The sequence below is a fragment of the Dicentrarchus labrax genome, unplaced genomic scaffold (genome assembly GCF_905237075.1).
Source record: "Dicentrarchus labrax unplaced genomic scaffold, dlabrax2021, whole genome shotgun sequence".
NCBI classification, from domain to species: Eukaryota; Metazoa; Chordata; class Actinopteri; family Moronidae; genus Dicentrarchus; species Dicentrarchus labrax.
In genome coordinates, this window is record NW_026136707.1 from 2,092,047 (window position 1) to 2,112,266 (window position 20,220).

At 42.2% G+C, this 20,220-nt stretch overlaps 1 protein-coding gene across 6 annotated transcripts in view; it reads left to right on the plus strand.

The window, feature by feature from the left end:
• sema6e (sema domain, transmembrane domain (TM), and cytoplasmic domain, (semaphorin) 6E) overlaps positions 1-20,220 on the plus strand; it is a 147,670-nt gene that overhangs the window by 47,932 nt on the left and 79,518 nt on the right. For 5 of the 6 annotated variants that reach the window (XM_051405911.1, XM_051405916.1, XM_051405917.1 and 2 more), the window contains one exon: positions 10,550-10,742. The gene's annotated coding sequence lies outside the window, so the exon portion shown is untranslated. The remainder of the gene's footprint in view (positions 1-10,549; positions 10,743-20,220) is intronic. The other variant, XM_051405913.1, reaches the window with a different exon arrangement.

A 20,220-nucleotide genomic window follows, 5' to 3' on the forward strand; every position in this document is an offset into this window, starting at 1 on the left:
TCGCTGAGTCACATAGGCCAAGTGCAGGACAAGTACGTCTGTCTGGTGCTTCAGACGTAGAGGACATTATCTGTCACTGCACTTATTACCAGCCTCTTGCATTCAGATCGTTTGAGACCTTTGACATCTACCCTTCATTCATTTTGAAACATGTTTTTATTCTTTTGGTTGTAAAAGTACGAGTTTTTTCATTGAAGCAGTTGAACCACCCCACCCACCAGCATTCCGCAAACTACTTGTGGCTGGATTGTCCATAGTTGGAGGGATTTTAAGAAGATATGAAATCTCATCTACCACCTAGATTCCTTGTTTACTGAAGAGCTCTGCACGCCGGGAAATGGGCAAGCGCTAGCTTAAGTGTGCGGCTGTCTGGGGAAAAAAGGGATAGCGTTCACAAGGCAACGGGAGCTCATTATCTCGTCGTCTATGCTGGTCCACGGCGCACCATTGATGGGTGCCAGAGGAGAGTTTGGAGCAGACAGATGGGGTTGCACCCCACATTTCACACAAAAGACGATAGAGCAGGAATAACACGTCCATGGAAATGACATGTCGGCGCTGTAATCCTGGATTACCTGTCTGCCTCGCTCTCCTTCGCCGTGCGTCTGCGTGTCGCACGTTCCACAACAGACAAGATAACAAACAGTGGCTCAGCCTCAACTGCTGTGAGACTGTGTTTGATCTGTTTAGTCAAGATACAAAATGTGTGCAGCAGGAGCCCAGCTTCCTCCCTTTCCCTCCACTCATCCTTTGCTGACCAGTTTTATTTTTTTGTTGACAGGATGTGTGATGCAGGGACAGGTGAGACTGAGGCAGTGTAGGTAGAGGGGAAGGATGCGTTGCTCTAGGTCATGTGGCGGGCATCGTGACCCAGACGAAAGTACTGCTCCTATCTGATTTTGTCTGAGTGATCATATCTACTGTACTCAAGTATGCAAATTATATGGGCTGCAGTTATCATCTTCCAATGACGTAAAAAAGGCACGCATATGCAGAGCCACAATAACAAAAGTTATTTAATATTACTATTATTATTTGAATATTACAGCATGTATCAAAAGTTGTCCTTCTGCACACCTGTATGAAAGCTTTGAGGATCATCCATAAACAACTCCAATCAAGAGACTTTGAGAATGACAAGTTTTAAATAACTTTATTCAGTCAGGTACTCACAAGGCCTGCACAGTTAATCAAAATATTATTAAAATCGCAAAATATGGCCACCGTCGAAATCTAAATTGCATGAAGCAGCAGCATTACAATGAAGTACTATAGCTCTTAAGAGATGCTCTGGCTTACAAATCTTGTTCCACAGAAGTAAGAAAACATGTTTTTGTTTGTAACTACAGACCCCAACAATCACATCATCGTGATTTTAGTTGTCTTTCAGTGAAAAATGACAGTTGTGATGCAAAAATGCAATCGCTATATATATATATATATATATATATATATATATAATGATAATATATATATATATCTAATAATCGAAATATGACGTTTTTTACCATTCGGTGCAGCCCTAGTAGTGAAAGCGTTGCAAATCTGCAAAGAAACAATGACCACAGTGTAACAAATATTAATAGACAATATAAATTCAAACTTTTGGCTTCAATAAAAAAGCTTTACAGAGTTTTATCCTTCAGTATTACTGGATTTCCATTTGAGTTTTGGCTGATTTGAGGCCAAGCTGAATATTTTGCTTTCTTTTTCTTGTTGGATCTCGTTGCCTTCCCTTATGACAGCTGTCTCAGCTAACTTGTGGAAGTTATGGACATGTAAACCCTCTTATATTCAAACTTAAGTAGTCAAATATATGTCATGTGTGAGTCCACATGGTTCTGTTTGAATTTTACAAATGTAGTTTCAGCTTTTTGCAGTTCACAATGATTATCAGTTTAAAGTAAAGGAGAGGAGGAATAACATCAGAATTGGACACTTGTCAGCCTCAGTCTGCATGTGAGCAGAGAGATCTGCATCAGCAGCTCTGTGGGTGAGGACGGTCCTCAGAGATCGAGTTGGACTGCTGCCACTGGTCAGATTACAGCCACAGGAGTCTGGAGAAGAAAAACCTCCAGCGAACAGCCCTGACTCGTGCCTTTGTTCAAATCCCTATCCTCGATGTTTTATGTCTGAGTGTAACAACTTCTTTTCTGAGAGTTTGCGTTGTTTAAATTTCTGTCTCTCAGCAGTGAGTCTTTCTCTGCAGAATGTGTTCTGCTGCCGGTGTTTACCGAGGGGTACGTCTTGTGTTTGCAAAGAACCAAGTGGGTGAAGGGGATTTAGTGTTTTTCCTGTTCATGATTTGCATGATTTTGGTTGGGAGCACTGTGGCAGCCTGCAGAATTTTTTGTCGCATTTAGTTGGCACAAATAGTCGAATAGCTCAGAGAGCAGGCAGCGATTTGACATTTTGGGTTCCTTCATTTCTGGTGTGTATAATAAGCAAATGTCAAATCTTTTGTCCAAGGGCACAAAAAAGACCTTGCAGAAGATGATGAGCCGCTTTCTTTAGCCTGAGTTGAACAATGGTACTCTGCTGGCTATAACACTGTGATTAAAGAAACCATAATTAAATCTAATGGGAGCAAAATATGTAAAGCTTGACCTTGTAACTTCAAAAACAAACTCAGAAAATATAACATGACATCTGTAATTTGTCTTTCTGAATGGTCTTATGCAGCACAGTTGCATATTTTCTTTTATCTTAGTTTATTTTGCAAAGCACATAGAGTAGAAAGAATGTTTTTTTAGGTTGTTAGAAGTGAGGCATACAACCGGAGCCGTATCACAGACAGCTCTGCAACCAAAAAATGAATTCAGCCCAAGTCTAAAGTATGCACTCTCCATAGTCAGGGACAAAAACGCACAAGGTGTAAAGTTTTTCTGTTTTTATGTCTTTCTGTGTTTGTCTGAAATGTGCAGACTTTTGCTTTTTTTGACTGAACAATCTCTGTTAAATCTGCTGAATCTGCAAACATACACATCAGACTTTCCTCAGGCTCTCTCGGGTAGAGCGTGGAGCAAAAAGTTTATTACAAGGTTTGGACTTCACAGGGTGTTAGAGCCCAGATCTTCAAGAGCACCTTAAGGTCCCATGAAGTCTACCACATCTGAAAGCGATAGTGTACGCTCAGAGAACTCATGATGTTAACAAGTTGAAGGGCTGAATGTTTCCTCTCTGTCAACATACAGCATGTGGCCTATACGGATGCCACATCTCGCTTCATTGCTTTTTCTTTGTCAGCTCACATGACGTTTTACTGTTGACATTTTCCAATTTAGCTGTCAAAGTTACTGGAAGGACGGATAGGGGAAAAAAACCAAATATAACATAACAAAGCAGAGCACACACACTCACAGAAACTACACACTGTTGTGTGAACTATTGGCCAGTAACATCTAAAAGATTCACTAAGGCAAATCAGATATGAATAAACACTCATAAATCCAAATTGATCTCTCTCACAGTGGGAGAAAGACAATTGCTGTAATTGTGAAGCAGTAGGGTGACAAGATATAGAAACAATGCCAGTGTCTGTCTCCCACACACACACACACACACACACACACACACACACACACACACACACACACACACACACACACACACACACACTCTCACATACACACACACACACACACACTCTGTATATAAAAGCTCAGAAAAATGTATTTGTGCCTGCAGAGGAAATGATTTGTATCCTTGCGTTTGCATAAATATATGAGTTGAGGTGTTTAGAGCACGATGACTGTGGAGGAAAAAAAAGGCGCCTTTCACTATAATGTGCTCTTTAATAAAGACACAGGTTGGCAGATTGGGAGTGTCAGTGCATGTGGCATACAGCCTCTTCAGGTGATTTATGAGCGCGCTGCTAAGCTATTACATTATGGGCCCCAGTCCTATTCAGTGAGGGTGATAAGAGCAGCCCACCTCTATTGAAGCAGTGCAGGTACAAGCGTTTTGTTTTAGTGGAATATCGCTGCTTTTTGATAAAGGAATTAAGTATGAGGAGAATCTAATCATGTTGTCTGTGCTGCAGTTGTAGCTCATCTATTAGGTTAGTTTGTGCTTTTGTCCTTCAGAGTTTGCAGAGCACGATCAAGGGAAGATGGTTTGGAATTGTTTGCATCTTCATTGAATTTCAAATTGTAGACCTCCTTTTATTATGTAAACAGTATTATGCACCAGGTATACTTGCATGAGGCAACAAAACAAAAAACAAGTTTTTTAACCTCTTGAGGGCCGGTTCCATTTATTCTAGAACAATTCTCACCAGAATTACTTCTCCTGCACTTAAGAACCATACCGCAGGAAGAAAAGGTGCAAGGCTGCAGTTTTCTCTCACTCTGTGTGGCTTTGGACCTGGCCCTGTGTTTGCAGAGAGAGAGAGAGAGAGAGAGGCGAGAGGCTGACACAGTGAGGCCAGAGTGCACTCCGCAGAGCGCTGCAGCCGAAAGGCCAGTTGTCAACCGCCGGCGGAGGGGAAAGCAGCGGGGCATCAGCCAGAGCGGTTTGGAAAAAGGACGAGTCAGGGTCGCTTTCAATTAGCACAGCATGTCGTCAGTGCAGTGAGCCACAGGGGCTGAAAGGAGGAGGTAGGAGGCAGCCTTGGGCTTAGGGAAGGAGAAAGGAAAGAAAGCAGGTACAGACCAAGAGGCAGAAAGATAAACAGCCCTCTGCGTAGATTTATAGAATTGATGAGGAAGATTTTTAGTCCAGAAGTTGATGTCATGTTTATTTGTGATTGTTACGTCCCTAACCCACAGGCAGACTTTGTTTCCTTTACAAGCTGCTTTGTTTTGGTTGTTTTTCAGTGAAAATAGCGTGGAAGTTCATATTTTACAGATGACTGTGTTGGCTTTATTGCCCTTTGGGATGTTGTGCCAACAGATTCCTGGGTTGGCAGTCCAACAAAACTCCATCTTTAAACAGTTACTCCAGCAGTGGAGTCGAGCGGGGATGAACTTTGCCAGATATGAGGGACTGACTCAGAGCTGCCTCCCAGCAGGATGGAGGAGCAGAATAATTAATAGGTCTAATATTCCCCTTCATCCTGACAGCCCCTCAAGAACTCATTTGTGACAAGAACGCGTAAAGACCCATCTCCCTGTCAAAGATAGTGATAAAGACCAGTCTCCTTATGATTCATGACATAAGATAAGAGGTCCAAAAAAGCAGGCCCTATGTTGGCGAAGCACATCATTGGTGGTCCACCCCCCATTACTGATGACATCATTATGCCAGAGTTGTGAGATGGATGTGGACGACAGACTGCAATGCGGCACAATGGGCTGTCCTTATCATTTTTACAATTGGGCCAATTCATGGAAATAATTTGTTTCCAGAAGTCGAAAACGGCACAGTTATCGCGCTAAACATACCAATGCATGCTGGGACTCCTCTCCCCCGAGGTTGGCGTGAGCCAGCAGAGTAGGATGTGACTCGCCATGGTCTGCTGGTGCAGAGGCAGGCTGAGACAAATAATGCAGCTCCCTATTTGGAAGGCATTATCCCCTCAGAAGTGTGAGGCTATTTATGTTGAGTGTGGGTGTATGTAATGAGTGTGGCCATACCAATGTGCCAATTAGTCTCGTACTCAGAAACTCATACATGCATGCCTGCTTAGCCACTTGTTTGGAATGAAGACAGGATTTCTGACTGAAACAATTGTGGCAGTGATGCTGATACTGGGCTTAAATGATTTGGATTTTTTAAAAGTCCGTTTTTAGGAGGATTTATTGGCAGAAATGGAATATTCATTAGTGTATAATCACCTGAAAAGAAGAATAGTTGTGTTTGTTCACTTAAAATGAGTCGTTCTTAATCTACAGAGGGAACGGGTCCTCTTCCACGGAGTCCACTATGTTGAATCGCCAGGTTTCTACAGTAGCCCAGAATGGACAAACCACTGGCTCTAGATTCAAAGCCAGTTCTCATGCCTAGGTTGTCAAATACAGACACGAGCGGTATTCAGTTGGTCGAAGTCTGCAACTTCACTGCTAGATGCCACTAAATCCTACACGCTGGTCCTTAAAGCCTAATGCCAGTTTTACTGAAGTAGTAAAGTAGTTTTGCAATAACTTTGATATCAGGGTGGAAATGTTCAAAACACTTTTTGACCATGAGACACTTACATTGTTAATTTAAATCAAGGATAATTGAAATTAAGTTTAACAGCTTCTCACGGAGTGCCAGTTCAGTCCTTATCAATTCTGCAATAAATATGTCCTCAAACAAAAATGCGTCACATTTATCATGTTGGAGGTTATACAATGACACTAAGTGGCTAGTAATTGACTTTTAATCAAAGGCAAATATCAGTCCGGAATATTGCCAAACTAATTTCAGTCTAAACTGAGTTTGAACCATAATGAGTATCTTAAACAACATTTAAAGTTCAGCAGAAAGCGTGTTGGAAGAAATCGGGCTGATGATTATTTATTTTTAGTAGCTTTACCTTTAGAAGTTTGCCCCTCAGACTCAATTCTTATGCCAACAGCTTTGATGTGTGCTTTATTAGTTTTATCTCCAAAGGACAGCGGGGAGATTAAGTGGAACTCAATCTCCCCACACCTCTGCACCCTCTAGCAAATGGCTGTGTTCGCCAACACTATCATTACACACATTACATGAAAACTGGAGAGTAGTGGGCCTTATCATGTCATGTTTTCCAGATAGCTATAGCTAACAAGACACAAATGTGGGAATGGGAGGGGGAATTGTCACAAATGAAAATAGCAAATAACACCAGTGTCTTCTGCAGTTAGCAGTGTGGTCAGTGCAGCTCAGTTGTTTTCTTCTGCCGTTCACAGGTGCATTGTAGAGAGAGGCCTGCAGAGAATTGAGCAATTTAATAGACATTTTTAAAGTAATAGGTAGTCAGTTTGACATTGATTGAATTCTTGTTTATTACACAGACTCGGGCTATTCTTTCCTGAATTGTACACTCATCTCAAAGGAGAAACATACATTCTTAATCTGAAAAGTCCTTTTTTAAACAGTCTCGGTGGATATTTTTCAGCCGGCCAGGCTCCTCTACCCTCGCACTTGTCAGGCCCCCAGTCTATTACATTCTCCTCCTCTTCTAAAAGACGACAATTAATCTAATTAGTAATCAATCAGCCGTTGGGCCTCCCGCCTCCTCTGTGCTAATGGAGGATATGACAGGCCTGGACCTTGCATTATTAATACCTCCATTCCTGGAGCCCAGGGCCCCCCTGGCGCCCGCAGCCAGGGGCCATTGATCACTACCACAACCCAGTGAACACTGCAAGGCCTGCAGGGAAATATCCAGAGTAGTGGGAGTGGAGATGGGAATGTGGCGTGTCAGTCTGTGTGGGATGAATCTGTTTAGGTGGCTTCAGGGTAATTTTGGTAAGGGAAGCGTTTTTGCCAAAATTGCTCAGGGGAGGTTTGAATAGCTGCAAAATTCCAAAAAGTGAGATGTTGGTTTGGTGGTGCATGGGGTCTACAGGGAAGCTCATAGTGCACATTTGAAGGAGATGAGGGATTGTTTGAGTGGTGTTAATAGGAATGTTGTGCTCCGAAAAGCTCATTTGGTTAATGGGGCTCACCTCAAAACTATTATGGCAGGATAAGGGGGCCTCTCTGTGGGACTATTTCTAGAAAATGAGATTAGAAATTATAGGACGCCACTAACACTGGGTCACAATGATCGCAGTGTGACAATGAAACAATCACGGCAACATTATCCTTCATCTCCCATGCGTTATATGAGCACCCAGTCTAATAACCCCAGCAGCTGAAGTTACAGAGCTGGATAACAATCCCACCAGCTGATCTCATCCACTAAAATCGATATTGGAACCTACTCTGTGCAGGCTTAGGGGAAAAAAACAACTGAAGAAAACAACAAAACCTCTTTGCTCGTGGTTAGCTTTTGCTTTGCACATTCGACAGACAGACACAGGGACCTCCTGTGTACTCTGTAACTGAATCTGCTAACCCTAATTCATCGAACCTCTGTGCCAGCGGCTGTTAATCATGCTGGTCATCCAGTCTACATGTTGTTTTTGAGGACATGCTGTTAAGATTAATTCAATCTCAACTTTCAGATGAATCTAATCATTATATGATCATATGTCCAGATTCATGATTTCAAGCAAATTTCTCTCTTTAACTCAGTGGCCCATTTTGCATTATGTTACTGATTTTGTACGGGTTACAGAAAACTCAGCAGCAGCTATTTTAATAACTAAGTAATTGTTTGTCCATTTTACAATCTCAAATGCATAAGAATTCCCATTTCTAGGTATTGCTCTAAACTAAATCTCAGAGATGTAGACTGTCGGTTCGATAAAGCAAGCTGTTTGATGATGTCACCTGAGGCTTTGGGAAAGTGTGAGGGTCATTTTTCATTATTTTCTGACATTATATAGACCAAGCAGTTTGTGGATTAAGCGAGAAAATAATCTGCAGTTAAATCGATACTGAACACCAGATCTCAACCCAACGGGGAAAAAATCCCCAAATTCCCAAAAAATGGAATATCTTTTGGAAGAATGGTGTTCATCCTTTCAGCAGGGTCTCATAGAATCTATGGCAAGAAGCATTAAAGTTATTCTGGTGGCTGGAACCTCACTAAAACACTTTCCACCTGTATGTCGGTAGTATTAGCAGTGTGATATTGATTTTGACATTATCTCCCAGCCCTATTGATGGTGATGATTTTTGACAAGAAGAACAGCTGCGGCCTGTCCACAATGTGACCGATGTGTGGGAAGGTGGAAGTAAGTGGTCGAACGTTGTGTGTAATGGAGCCTAGTAGTCTTTACTGTTTCAGAGCTGACATCACTCTCTTTACTCCACCAGGCCACTTCCCATGACTAAGGTCTGGTGTCATTTGGCACGGCGGCCATAACCTTTCCACTAACCAGGCACACATTCTGTCTTTAGCGGGCCATCCCCCCTTCTTTACACCACACAGGTTAAGTCACCATAAGCCAGCGTGCCAAGGCTGTCACACCGCTCTGTTTAATTTGCAGAAGGCTGGGGTTGTTAAGTATTTACAGGCCTTCAGTGGCTTTATGAAGCCACGATGGGAGTTGGTGGTTGTGTTGAGCTCACAGCAGCTGCAGTCAGCTGCCTCATTCAGGGGGGATTGGGAAAGCAATGCAGCTCATCTGCTGCGCTGTGCGGGTGAGTCAGTGAGCTGGACATGCTTTATCCATGGCAATAGGATGTGAGGAATCACTCTGTGGTCACGACCAAAATCCCCACACCACCACCACCCCACTCCCACCTCATTTGTGTGCCATGAGGGTAAAGGTGTGTGTGTGTGTGTAACTGGAAAAAGTCTGCAAGAGGTAAGCTTACAGAAAATCCTCGGAACACTTGCCATTAGTCACCACTGGCCATCAGAGACAAAGTGTGTATGTGCGTGTTTGGGGGTTGCTGAACTTGCACGAATGGATTTACAGGAAGTTCCATCTGTCATGAATTCTCCTCTGTGTTGATTGTGGTTTTTCTATAGGGAGGCTGGTTAAAGGATGACAGTACAGTTGGTGAAGCGAGCTAACGACAGAGCAGCGCTGGTGTAAACCCCAGCTGTGCCGCATGAATGAGTCTCTTGAGAGCAGAGATGAGCTTCGGGCAAATGAAGAAAGTTTTGAAAAGTCCAAAAATATTTAGTGGGAAAAAAGTTACCTGCAAACATGATGAATGATAAGGGACCTGTGAGGCCTGTAAGAAAATGAAAACGCTGTTTGGGTAACCAAGACAGCTGTAGATGAAGCTGAAGGTTAAGATGAGTCAGAAATAAATGCTCTTTCTGTTTTGAGCGTTGTGTTTATTTACAGCAGATGTCCTGAGGTACATTAGTCCTGCTACACAATATTTTGTCCATATTGTCAGTTAGGAAAACAAGTTTTGGATGAAGTGCCCACGCAGTTTACCATAGACGTAGGCATGTTAAACCACATGGTGCATTTGGTCTACAGCAATATTGTTGGCACTCTGTATATGGACACAAAGAGTGTGGGCGAAGGTTTGGCCATGGAAACTGAATTATCATAAACTCATGGTTTGTATATATTCGCATAGTCAGTATATAGATACTTGAACAAATGCTTTGATATGTTTTTATATATTTCAGCAAACATACACTGATCATACAAAATTCACATCAAGTAAAACACGGTTATACTGGTATATGAATACAGACATATAATTATGATCATATTAAGAAGGAAAAACTTGTTCAAACATCTTTCTGTGGACGCCATTGGCTGTGGCTTTTCCTATTGTCGCCATGTTTGGGCCTGTAAGCAGCCACAGCCCTGCACATCTGGCTCTATTTCTGGCCTCTCTGCTTGTGTAAGCTGGGATGTTATGACAGCAGAGTGACTGAGGAGATAACACGAAGAGGACATAGACCCTCTCTCTCCATTGGGGCTCTGCGGGTCAGTGACCTCGTTTAAGCTGAAGAGACACAGCCCTGAGGTTCTTTTCGTGGCGTGTTTGCAGTGCAGCTGTTCTTCTTGTGTTGTTGTCCATTCTCATGGTTTTTTTCTGTTTGCTTTCACAGGAAGTTTGCTGAAGACTGAACGTTCTTAGAGGGAGACCCTCAAAGGGGGTTTCAACCCCTGACACCCCACCAGCCAGCCCATCTTCAGAACCCCACCTCCTGAACCCGCCCTGCTGAGGTCACTTCCTGAGAGAAGTAGGAGGAGCTAAAGGTCAGTGGATTGGTGGACCGTTGGACGTGACAAAACCTGTCTGTAAGTTCAGTTATGATTCCTGTTTTTTGCTTTTGTTCTTTTGAGCACCTTGTACACACCTTAAATGCTACCAGTTTATTTTTTTGTTTTGAGCTTTGAGCTTTTCTTTGTTTGCTTTTTTTTTTTTTACCTCGTTATGGTTTTGGGAAAAATAGAAACACTAGACTTCTTGAGCAGGGATCAATACAGAGTTTCAAAATAAGCCTACTATCAGTGTGCTTCTGGTATTTGTGCATGGAAAAGATCAATGCATCTCCAGGAATCTTCTATATATTCCCTAAGAAAAAAAAACAACAAACAAAAGCCAATAATGACAACACGAGTTAAAGCACCGCATCAAGCAACCATCAAACAGCTCATCAAGATCACACTCAAAGTGGTTCGATTTGAGTGGCAGTGGAAACTTCATGACAACATTAACACACAACTGAGCTCCACCCATTTTAGGCCAGTGAGTAGAACTCAGACAAAAACACAAATACAGCAGTCTCTTTTAAAACATAACCAAAATTGTTCGAACTTTGGCAAAGAAAATAACGTGTTCATGTCAGACCCCATCACCCGTAGCAAGAAGTGGATTGAGAAAATAAGAGCCTTCATGAAACAGAATAGCATTTGATAGTATTTTATGAGTAGATCCCTTTTACTCCTTTCTAAAATGTATTATTTCATATTCATACCAGCTTGCCTACATTGCACAACTGAAAATTGTACAAAATGAAACCTTTTATAAAAGCTGGCTCTTTTCTAATCAGATTTTTTGGTCCTGAGTCCTGAGTCCACTTGATAAGTCCAATATTCACTCTCTTCTAGCTCTGTTTTGGTCTCCTGTGGGTAATATCTGGCTCTTTAGCTGCTGAATGCTCCACTACATGTTCACCAGCTAGTCGCTAACTGTGATCGTGCGCAGTTTGCTACTGAGCAGGTAGAGTACAGTTGTTCTTTAGAGCTTTTTCACTTAAAACAGCTGCTTGCTGTGGCCAAAAAACGACGCTATGACAACAGTGAGAGTGAACCAAAACAGTAAAGTTATGGCCGGACAGCTAAACAATGAGCTGAAACTGACTCTAAAGCTCCCTAAAGCTGAAAGGAGCTTCAGATTTAAGCGATAATTCTGTTGGTTTCACATTATCATCTCTGATTATAGGCGCTTTAAGTTAATATATTCCTTTGAAGTTCTGTCTAACATTTCTCCTGGGTACCCATGTTTTGTTCACACTCAAAAACATAAATTCCACACAATACTGTGGGTTGTTGGGATGAATGTAGGAAATAATTACTTATTTGTGTGCTTTCAAGTTCACACCCTATGAGACTCAGATTGGCCACCCTTAATGGCCTTTCCCTATTACACCCATACCTGATTGTATAAGCCTGTGCAGGTCAGGATTTTGAAGTGTTTTTCCAAAGTGGCAAAAAGACTCTCAAGAGCTTTCAATCACAGCTCTGCCTCACGCACACAGGTAGACAAATAAACAAGTAGCCATACTATGTGTAACAAAAAGACATTGTTGTTCCAGGGCTAACTGAGGCATTGTCCCCATGAGCTCTTATTTGCAGCAATTTGACAGTACAAATGCTCACGTTGGGCTATCTCTTTATTCATGTCCCCTTTCAAAACACCACTATTGTGCTATGATCCCTCTTTTGGCTGGCCGTGCATATGTGCAACACAGGGCCATTGTGGAGTATTGTGCGTCAGGCAAAGTGAATGGAAGCCCATCACTTCTGCATTGCTCTCTGCTGACAGCGGGGAAACAATACATGCTGGTTTGGTAAGACGACTGAGTATATAGGAACGAGGTGTTGAACTGCAACGCTGGCATCATGGTGGCATGAGAGCCCCGATGTGGACAGGCATTTTCTGCCTGTCATTATTGATGACACAAAGACATATCAAAGGGGGTGAAATGGGACAGAACGGCAGTCAATGCGGGTGAACAGGCGTGAAACGTGATCAGACCGCTGAGTTGAATAGAGGTATTATCGTGCCAAAAATGTGAGAGAGAGAGAGAGAGAGAGAGGCATTGCTTTCATATCTTGTCACCCACTCACTTGACAATGCAGGCACAGTGTCCTTCCCACTATAAGCGAAGCATAGTTTGATGCATAGTTTGGATGTATGAACATTTGTTCATGGCCCACATGCTTTACGGGGAGGAACAAAAAAGAGCTTTGTGTGCCAACCAAACATCAGAAAGCTCTTGGTAAAACCTTCCCTCTGTCTCAATTTGCTCAACTGTACAAGCACATGCACTCAATTAAACCCTCAAACGTGCATGATATGATTGATGGCCACTTAGAAGTTAGTATTTTGCAACTTTTATTTATTATTCTCCAGGATTGTTTTTTTTATAACACAGTAATTGTATTCCACACCCCACCACCTCTCTGCAGGAACCTAGTTTTAGCACCTGTCATTTCAGCTACCAAATTAAGGAAACATTCCTCCAAATATGTGCCACACTGAGAATGCAGCTGTCTCAGTTTGGTTTTCTCATTTTTTTTTAGATCATTTTCTTTGGTATTTCTGTATTTATTCTTATGTGAACGATTGGCAGAGAGAGAAGACTTGTGACGAAGGTCCCGGTCCCCTCTAGAATCCAGGGTATTGCAGGTATTGTGGTCTGTACCTGAGCCAACTGATTCACCAGAAAGCCCCCTGTGTATTTTTCTCGTCTTTGCCCTCTGATAAACTCCGGTTGACCTCTCACTGTTAGCCCCGAGGGCTGCAGTCTTTGTCAGTGGCCTTATTTTCTCCGTCTCTCCTTTTCTTCCTCATGTTCCTCCCTGAGTCGTGCTCTTGCTCAATGTTAAATGAGGGCATGGCCACACTTGGATGTGCTGTGACAAATTGGCACAGAGGAGGCAGATGGTGATGGGGAGGAGACTGGTTGTCATGCCATTTGTTGCAGCGACATGAATTGATCTCCGTGCCGCAGAGCAACCACACATGCTCCACTTGTGTAATCCTGACTTTGGTTACCCCACATGCGCAAACACATACACCCCAGCAAACTCTGACACACATGCCACCCTACACCAGCCCCCCCCCCCCCCCCATTAGTATCAATGATGTGTGCAGCGGAGGCGCTTGCTAACTGACAGAGGCTCTCCGCTTGGCTCCGCTTGGAGAGGCGAAGGGATGCTGAGGGATTTGACAGAGAGACAGAGCTCAGACTAATGGTAGGCTGGTGGGACTCTGGGAGCCACAACACACAGCCTACTGTAGAGGAACATACCATCACTGATGTACTATACATGTCAGCAAGCTGTTCTATTTACAGAGCTGCTGTCTTAACAATGTTTACCCATGAGGCTTTGCTACAGCTTGACTAAAACCCCCATGGGTGTTTTTCATTGCAATATGACTTCTGGTAAGATCATAGTTTGTCTGACAGGACTGGAATTGCTCATTAGGCTGTGTCCTAGGGATGTAAAAATGTTCCCCAATTGGGTTTCCTTTACAGCTGCGTTGGGCAGGGATTTTCAAAATACACCCATTTGAGCTGAAATCACGTGGGGCTGTAACACGGAACGGTATCTCAGCTCACAGGAGGTGAAAAATTAAAAATGAAGAGAAAAACAGCAACGAAAAGAAAGCTTTACTTGCTAATGTGGATTCTCTTGACCCTTTGGCAGAAAGCATCACAGGTCACGTGAGCGTGCTGACATGTGTCTCAGTGCAGGAACAGTTTACAAGCTTAGCTCGAGAGCAGCACCAAGTCAGGAACAGAATTCACATTTTTTCCCCACAGTACCAAAACACAGTGTATGACTCTGCTTAATTAGGTATAAAAATACATACATAAATTCATTCAGTTGTTTACCTGACAAATCAGCAGGTTGTCACTTCAAGACCTGGATTTTAAATCTGCTGTGAACTCTAAAGATAACATCTAATTTAAATTAATAGGATATAGTTTGAGTTAATAAAACATAGCTTGTACTGATATAAAGATTTATGAATATTCAAATTGAAGCCACCCTTATGGCGTCTCTCTTCCCTTCAGCATCTCCCAGTAAAATCTGGCCAAACTGCAGTTCAGTAAAGACACAGTGTTTTATTTCACTATGCAAATAGTGACACTGGTGAAAGTTGAAGGGAAGATTTGCAGATTTTTCAACCAGCTTTGGATCATTACAGTGACTTCCCTCCACGTTGCCTGTACCCTCCGCTCCCCGCACATTTGCATCATCTGGCGACTCGTTGTCCTCTGACTGTTGCAGGCTGTTGTTTGAACTACAGACTGTACTTCCACATTTTTTGCATGCCCTCGTCCGTGACGTGATGCTCTGGGAGCAGGCAGCATGGAGGGAAGTTAAACATGGTTCATTTGCATATCAAATTTTCCCTTTTAAGAGTCATATGTGAATAACACATGTGAGTTTAAGTCTGAGATCTAACTAGTTAGCTGGCCTTGGTAATGGGTGTTAAATTGTGTTTTAACATCTGAGTCATGATTTACGTAAACTCTTGAGTCGAGTTGTCTAAAGCAGTCTTGCCAGGTTTGGCCAAGACATTTGGTATTATTATTGTCTTAATGTCTGTTGGCTGTGACGTTACACACAAATACTGAGCCAGGATAGCTTCTGTTTGTAGCTTAACAAATAACATAATTAAACATCAACAAGTCTTAAAGAGTGAAATCAGACAAACTGCTGAGTCAAATTATGCCTGCAATAGAGTTAACCATAAAAATACAGGTTTTTAAATGAAGGGGGTTAGTTAACGCATCAGATTGTTTTTTCATTAAAAACCTGCATTCGCTCTGTGGGCGGGAGGATGGGATAATTGCTGGCTTTAGCTCTCCTCACCTGGAACGTGACAGGATAACTTTCCCACGGTGCTTAATATTCAGTGAACCTGCGAACCCTAAGCGGGGTATATCGATCAGCAGATGTGATGTATTCCCTGCCTTCCTAACAGGCATCTGCAGAGTCATCTGTGTGGGAGTTGTGATGCTCCCTCTGCACCTCGGGCCGCCAGAGGAAAGATAAAAGGTAGAAGAAAACTGAGAAGAGCAAAGTTCTCAAATGGTTGACGCCCTTTCAGGATTTTGCTCTCAAGCAGTGAAAAGAATAATTTTGTTATTGATTACCATTTGAGCTGGTATTCAACAGTGATCTGATGGGCTTTATAACTACAGGGAGAACCGTATTGACTTTCCTCTGAAACACGCCTTTCAGGCAAATATTTATACTTCAAAGAAACTTTTTGCTGACTTTCATGTTTATCACCGGCTAATTATCCTCACATGGGAAAGCGAAAGTGATGCAACGTCTCTGGGCTAGTTAAACTAGCTAGCTTAGCAAAATGAAATGTAACCCCACACAGCATGCAATGTTTTATGAGATGTCCACACGCTATTAGACACCCCGAGATGCTGGACAGGAGCCAGTTTGTTACAAGAACACACAAATGCAATTGCGTGTCAGTGCTCGAGCACAGACAGCAAGCTGCGAGGAGAAAAACAGCCCTCCGTTTGTGATAACAGCTCTTTCACTGTCAGCACAAACAATCTGCAGGCCTTACTCCCCATAACCAGAGCTAGTGTTTACATTTCCCATATTCATAGAGAAACAAAAAGCTCCCAGAACATGGAGTGCAAAAACAAATCTGCAGCCGAGTTTAAATAAATCATCTCCCTGTAACGGTTAAGAAATCCCTCTAAACGAGCATAACTGCTTCTACAACGTCAGCAAACATGGCTGCACGCCACCCTGCTGCACACCCCCTCAGCATAAACATCTGTGTTAAGAACAAGATTCAGGTGCTGTGAATGTGTGCTTTACTTTAACCTCAATCCTCTCATCCCTAAGCAAATTTATCCCTGTGCTCAGGTTGGAAACATTTAGTAAATTTGGATAATGAGGGTGGGATCGCTTGAAGTTGAGGTGAAAGTCAGGAAGACCTCCAAATCCGACTCAAGGCTGTTTATAATTGCAATTCAAATTAGCAAAGGGTCAACAGTTTAATATGTTTTTGTCTTAATCGGCACGTAAAGGTCAAAAAATAGTGAATTTTATTTTAGAGTTTGTCTCGAATTAGGCTTAATTTATGGTAATGTTCTATGCTATTGAATAATGTTTACTTTTAGGGCAAAACCCAAATTAATTCAATTATAAAAAAGTTCATATATTTGCCCATTTAAAGTTCTGTCGGTTTCACCCTTCAGATAACTCCTATGCACATTAAAATTGATCTATTTGGACAGTTGGCTGGGATTCAAAATAGCTGCTTAAGATGGAATAGGATCTCTATGTTTTATCTTTTGGCTGTTTGCACTGACACTGTCTCACTGCATGTGCTTTCTGAAGTGAGATTGTGATTCTTTTCTTTTTTGTGCCAAAACAGGTGGATTCCGATATCTTTCCTGTCACAAATATTAAATTATAATATAAAAGCAGTCGCTTCATGTAACATCACATTAGTCCTGTTTCCACTGGAGTCTAAACCAGATTAACATTATTAGTTACTTTCCAGTGGTGTGTTAACTTTGTCTACAACAGGATTTATCTAGCAACAATTTGAGCGCAACCGAAGGGGACAATCTTGCTGAATCGTAGACTTTAGGGTGAGTCTTCTAAATGCACCCTTTATCCAAGCAGAGTGAGTAAATTGTGTTGTGGATAGTATCGGGATCCAGCCAGCTCAAATAGATCAGAAAGCCACACAGTTGTCAACTTCAAATTTCTTTTGCAAGGCAGCAGTAGATGTAGCGATCTCAAGCCCATCTGCAGCCAAAAGACTTGGAGGGCGAGAGGCTCAAGCAAGCCTCAAAGCCTTGTGTTTTTAATGACAGAATGTGCTCCGTCATTGGGAGGACTGATTAAAAGCCCTTTGTGTCACGGTCCGGGCTGCAAGAGCATATGGCCAAAGGGCTTAAGCACAGAGCGAAGACATCTGCACTACCAAATCACTGAGACAGAAGCAAGGAAATGAAATCACAGAGATTAAAGTGAATCTGCCTCATTCCTCTTCCAGAGAAATGCCTCATTTGTGAATACCAACAGTTTGAGCTTTTAATTGTGATATAGTGGAACACAGTTGTTAAAGGATAGGTTCACACTGTTTCAAGTCTGTCTTAAAACATTAGTGACCATATAAACACTGAAACAGGTTTTGCTTGCGGTAATCATTCCTCATGATCACACTGCCCATTAAGCGACATCCTTCCTAACATGCTTCCAATGAAAGTGATGGGGAACAAAATCTACAGTCCTCTTTCTGTACAAGAATGTATTGTAAGTTTTATCTGAAGCTAATATGAGACCTCAGCAGCCAGATAAATAAATACAATAGATACATAAAGTGGATAGATAGATAACCTTTATTTAAACTTGAGGGACATTGAAGTAAGCGCTCTCTCAAGGATGCCCTGATTGTACTGTACAGTACAGGGCACAAAAGTTGCCTATACATTAACAAACTACTGCTAAACATCTAAATGGGTTCTCTTTTCAAATGCAGTCAAATGTCAAAATCCCCCTTTTTCTTTCTGTCCCTCCACTGCTAAAACGATTGCAACAAATATCCATTGGATTTGCCTAACTAAATGCACTCTTACCCAGAACAAGGACTGTGGATTTTGTCCCCTGTGTATATACGTTTTATATATATATATATATATATATAAATAGGTTTATATATATATATATATAAAAAACCTTTTAGTTTCCTTATTTTTGCTGATAGTGAATATGGATGTCTTCTGCAATTCCTTTAAGAACACATTTGTTTTGACTTTGGATGGCAGCCAGGCCACAGGCCACAAAGTTGAACAGAATTCAAGGCACCAAAAACATTCACACAGTTGTACAGTGTACATTTAGAGGAAGAGTAAGTGTGTATGGGGTCTTGGGTGTGTTCTATGATACTTTGTCAAACACAGCACAACAACATTAAAACAACAAGTTACAAATGTTCGCCGTCACGCACCGTTAAGCGTCCAGAGTGCTTTTTGTTCCTTTCACATGAAAGCTCCAGATTTATTTCGCACGACTGCACACCCAGAATTTAACATAGGGAAGTTTCTTAATTCTGTATGAAACCTGTGTTATAACAGCTTATAAGATGATACTCGGCATACTTTTTTTTTTTGTATTAGCTATGTGTATATACAGTACAGAACATGAAGAATTTGGCATTGTTCAGACATACTGTGTGGTAATAACGTTCAAGATCAGACTGAAGCTCCAGGAATACAATTTGCTCCAGACACTGTAGTGTTACCTGAAAGGCCACTTCAGACTCTGGATTTAAGACATATCTATCAGCAGCAAACAAATACACTTACCAAGCCAAGGCACTGTAGAAAATATAGTGTAAATATGTACTTGTAAGCACTAAAGCCTCACAAATAATGCAAATGTATTCCTTTGGTGCTAACCTGCAAACCCTATCGTTGTCCCTATGGATACGGTACTGATTTTTTTTGTTTTAGCTTAAATTAGCATGTGCAGACTTCTCCGAAACTTAACAGTAGTAGGAGTCCTGTAAACACCCCAGAGACGTCCCAAAACAAACTCCAAACAGTCTTTCTGACTACCTGTCTCTCTGTTTACCTTTCTGTTTATTATTCTGTCTCTCCAGTCCATGTAGACTTGCCTCGAAGCTTGTATCTCATTCTCAGTTTGACTTTTGTGTGATTTTGTATCGTGCTAGATTGTACAGCTCTCTGAACAGTCTCATCCCTGTTCTTTTCAAGGCAAGTGATGGTGTCAATTATTGAAAGCAGATCATTTTCATAGCTCTCACGCACATTCATCAGTGTCTGGCACATAGTCTTGAATTGAAAAACAACATGGCACTCGCAACATCAAGGTCATTGTGGCGGAGGATTTCTCAAGAGGACTGAAAAGTCATCTGCGGAGTGAGCAAATAAGGCCAGGTGGCTGATGAACTCCAGGAATAGTTTGACAATCCCTATCGCCAGTGACAAATTAAAGTGTCAGCGGCCGCCCTACGTGGCATCACATTTCCTGTGTTGTTCTGTGATAAGCCCCGCCGCCGATATGAGCCAGCAGCACATGGCTGTCTGCAGAACAGTCTGAGAAGGCTATGAGGACAGAGGTACAGTAACAGGAGACCCAGGCAGATGCTTGTCTCTGAGTATTGATCGGGCCAGACGTCCAGACGACTGTTGCAGCCACTGACACAGGCAGGCAGGGCTGGCGGCTACCTCTGCCTTCATCCCTTTGCTGCCTAAAGGAATAGTTTAGAAAATTTGACATGACATACTGTCACATAGCGCCAGCGGATAAAGGAATATGTTTCCTGGGTACATACATCCTCTTGCTATCACACATTTAAAGATACCACGTTTCCTTTGTGTCAGTCAGGCACACAGCAGCTTAAAAATACATCTTCACACAGTGCTTGTGTTGCACAGCATGTGGCTTTGTTTTTCCCCTGTAGAGGCTTTGTGTCACTAACCTCCTGGCAGCCACAGTCACAGTTGAGTGGAGAACTGTA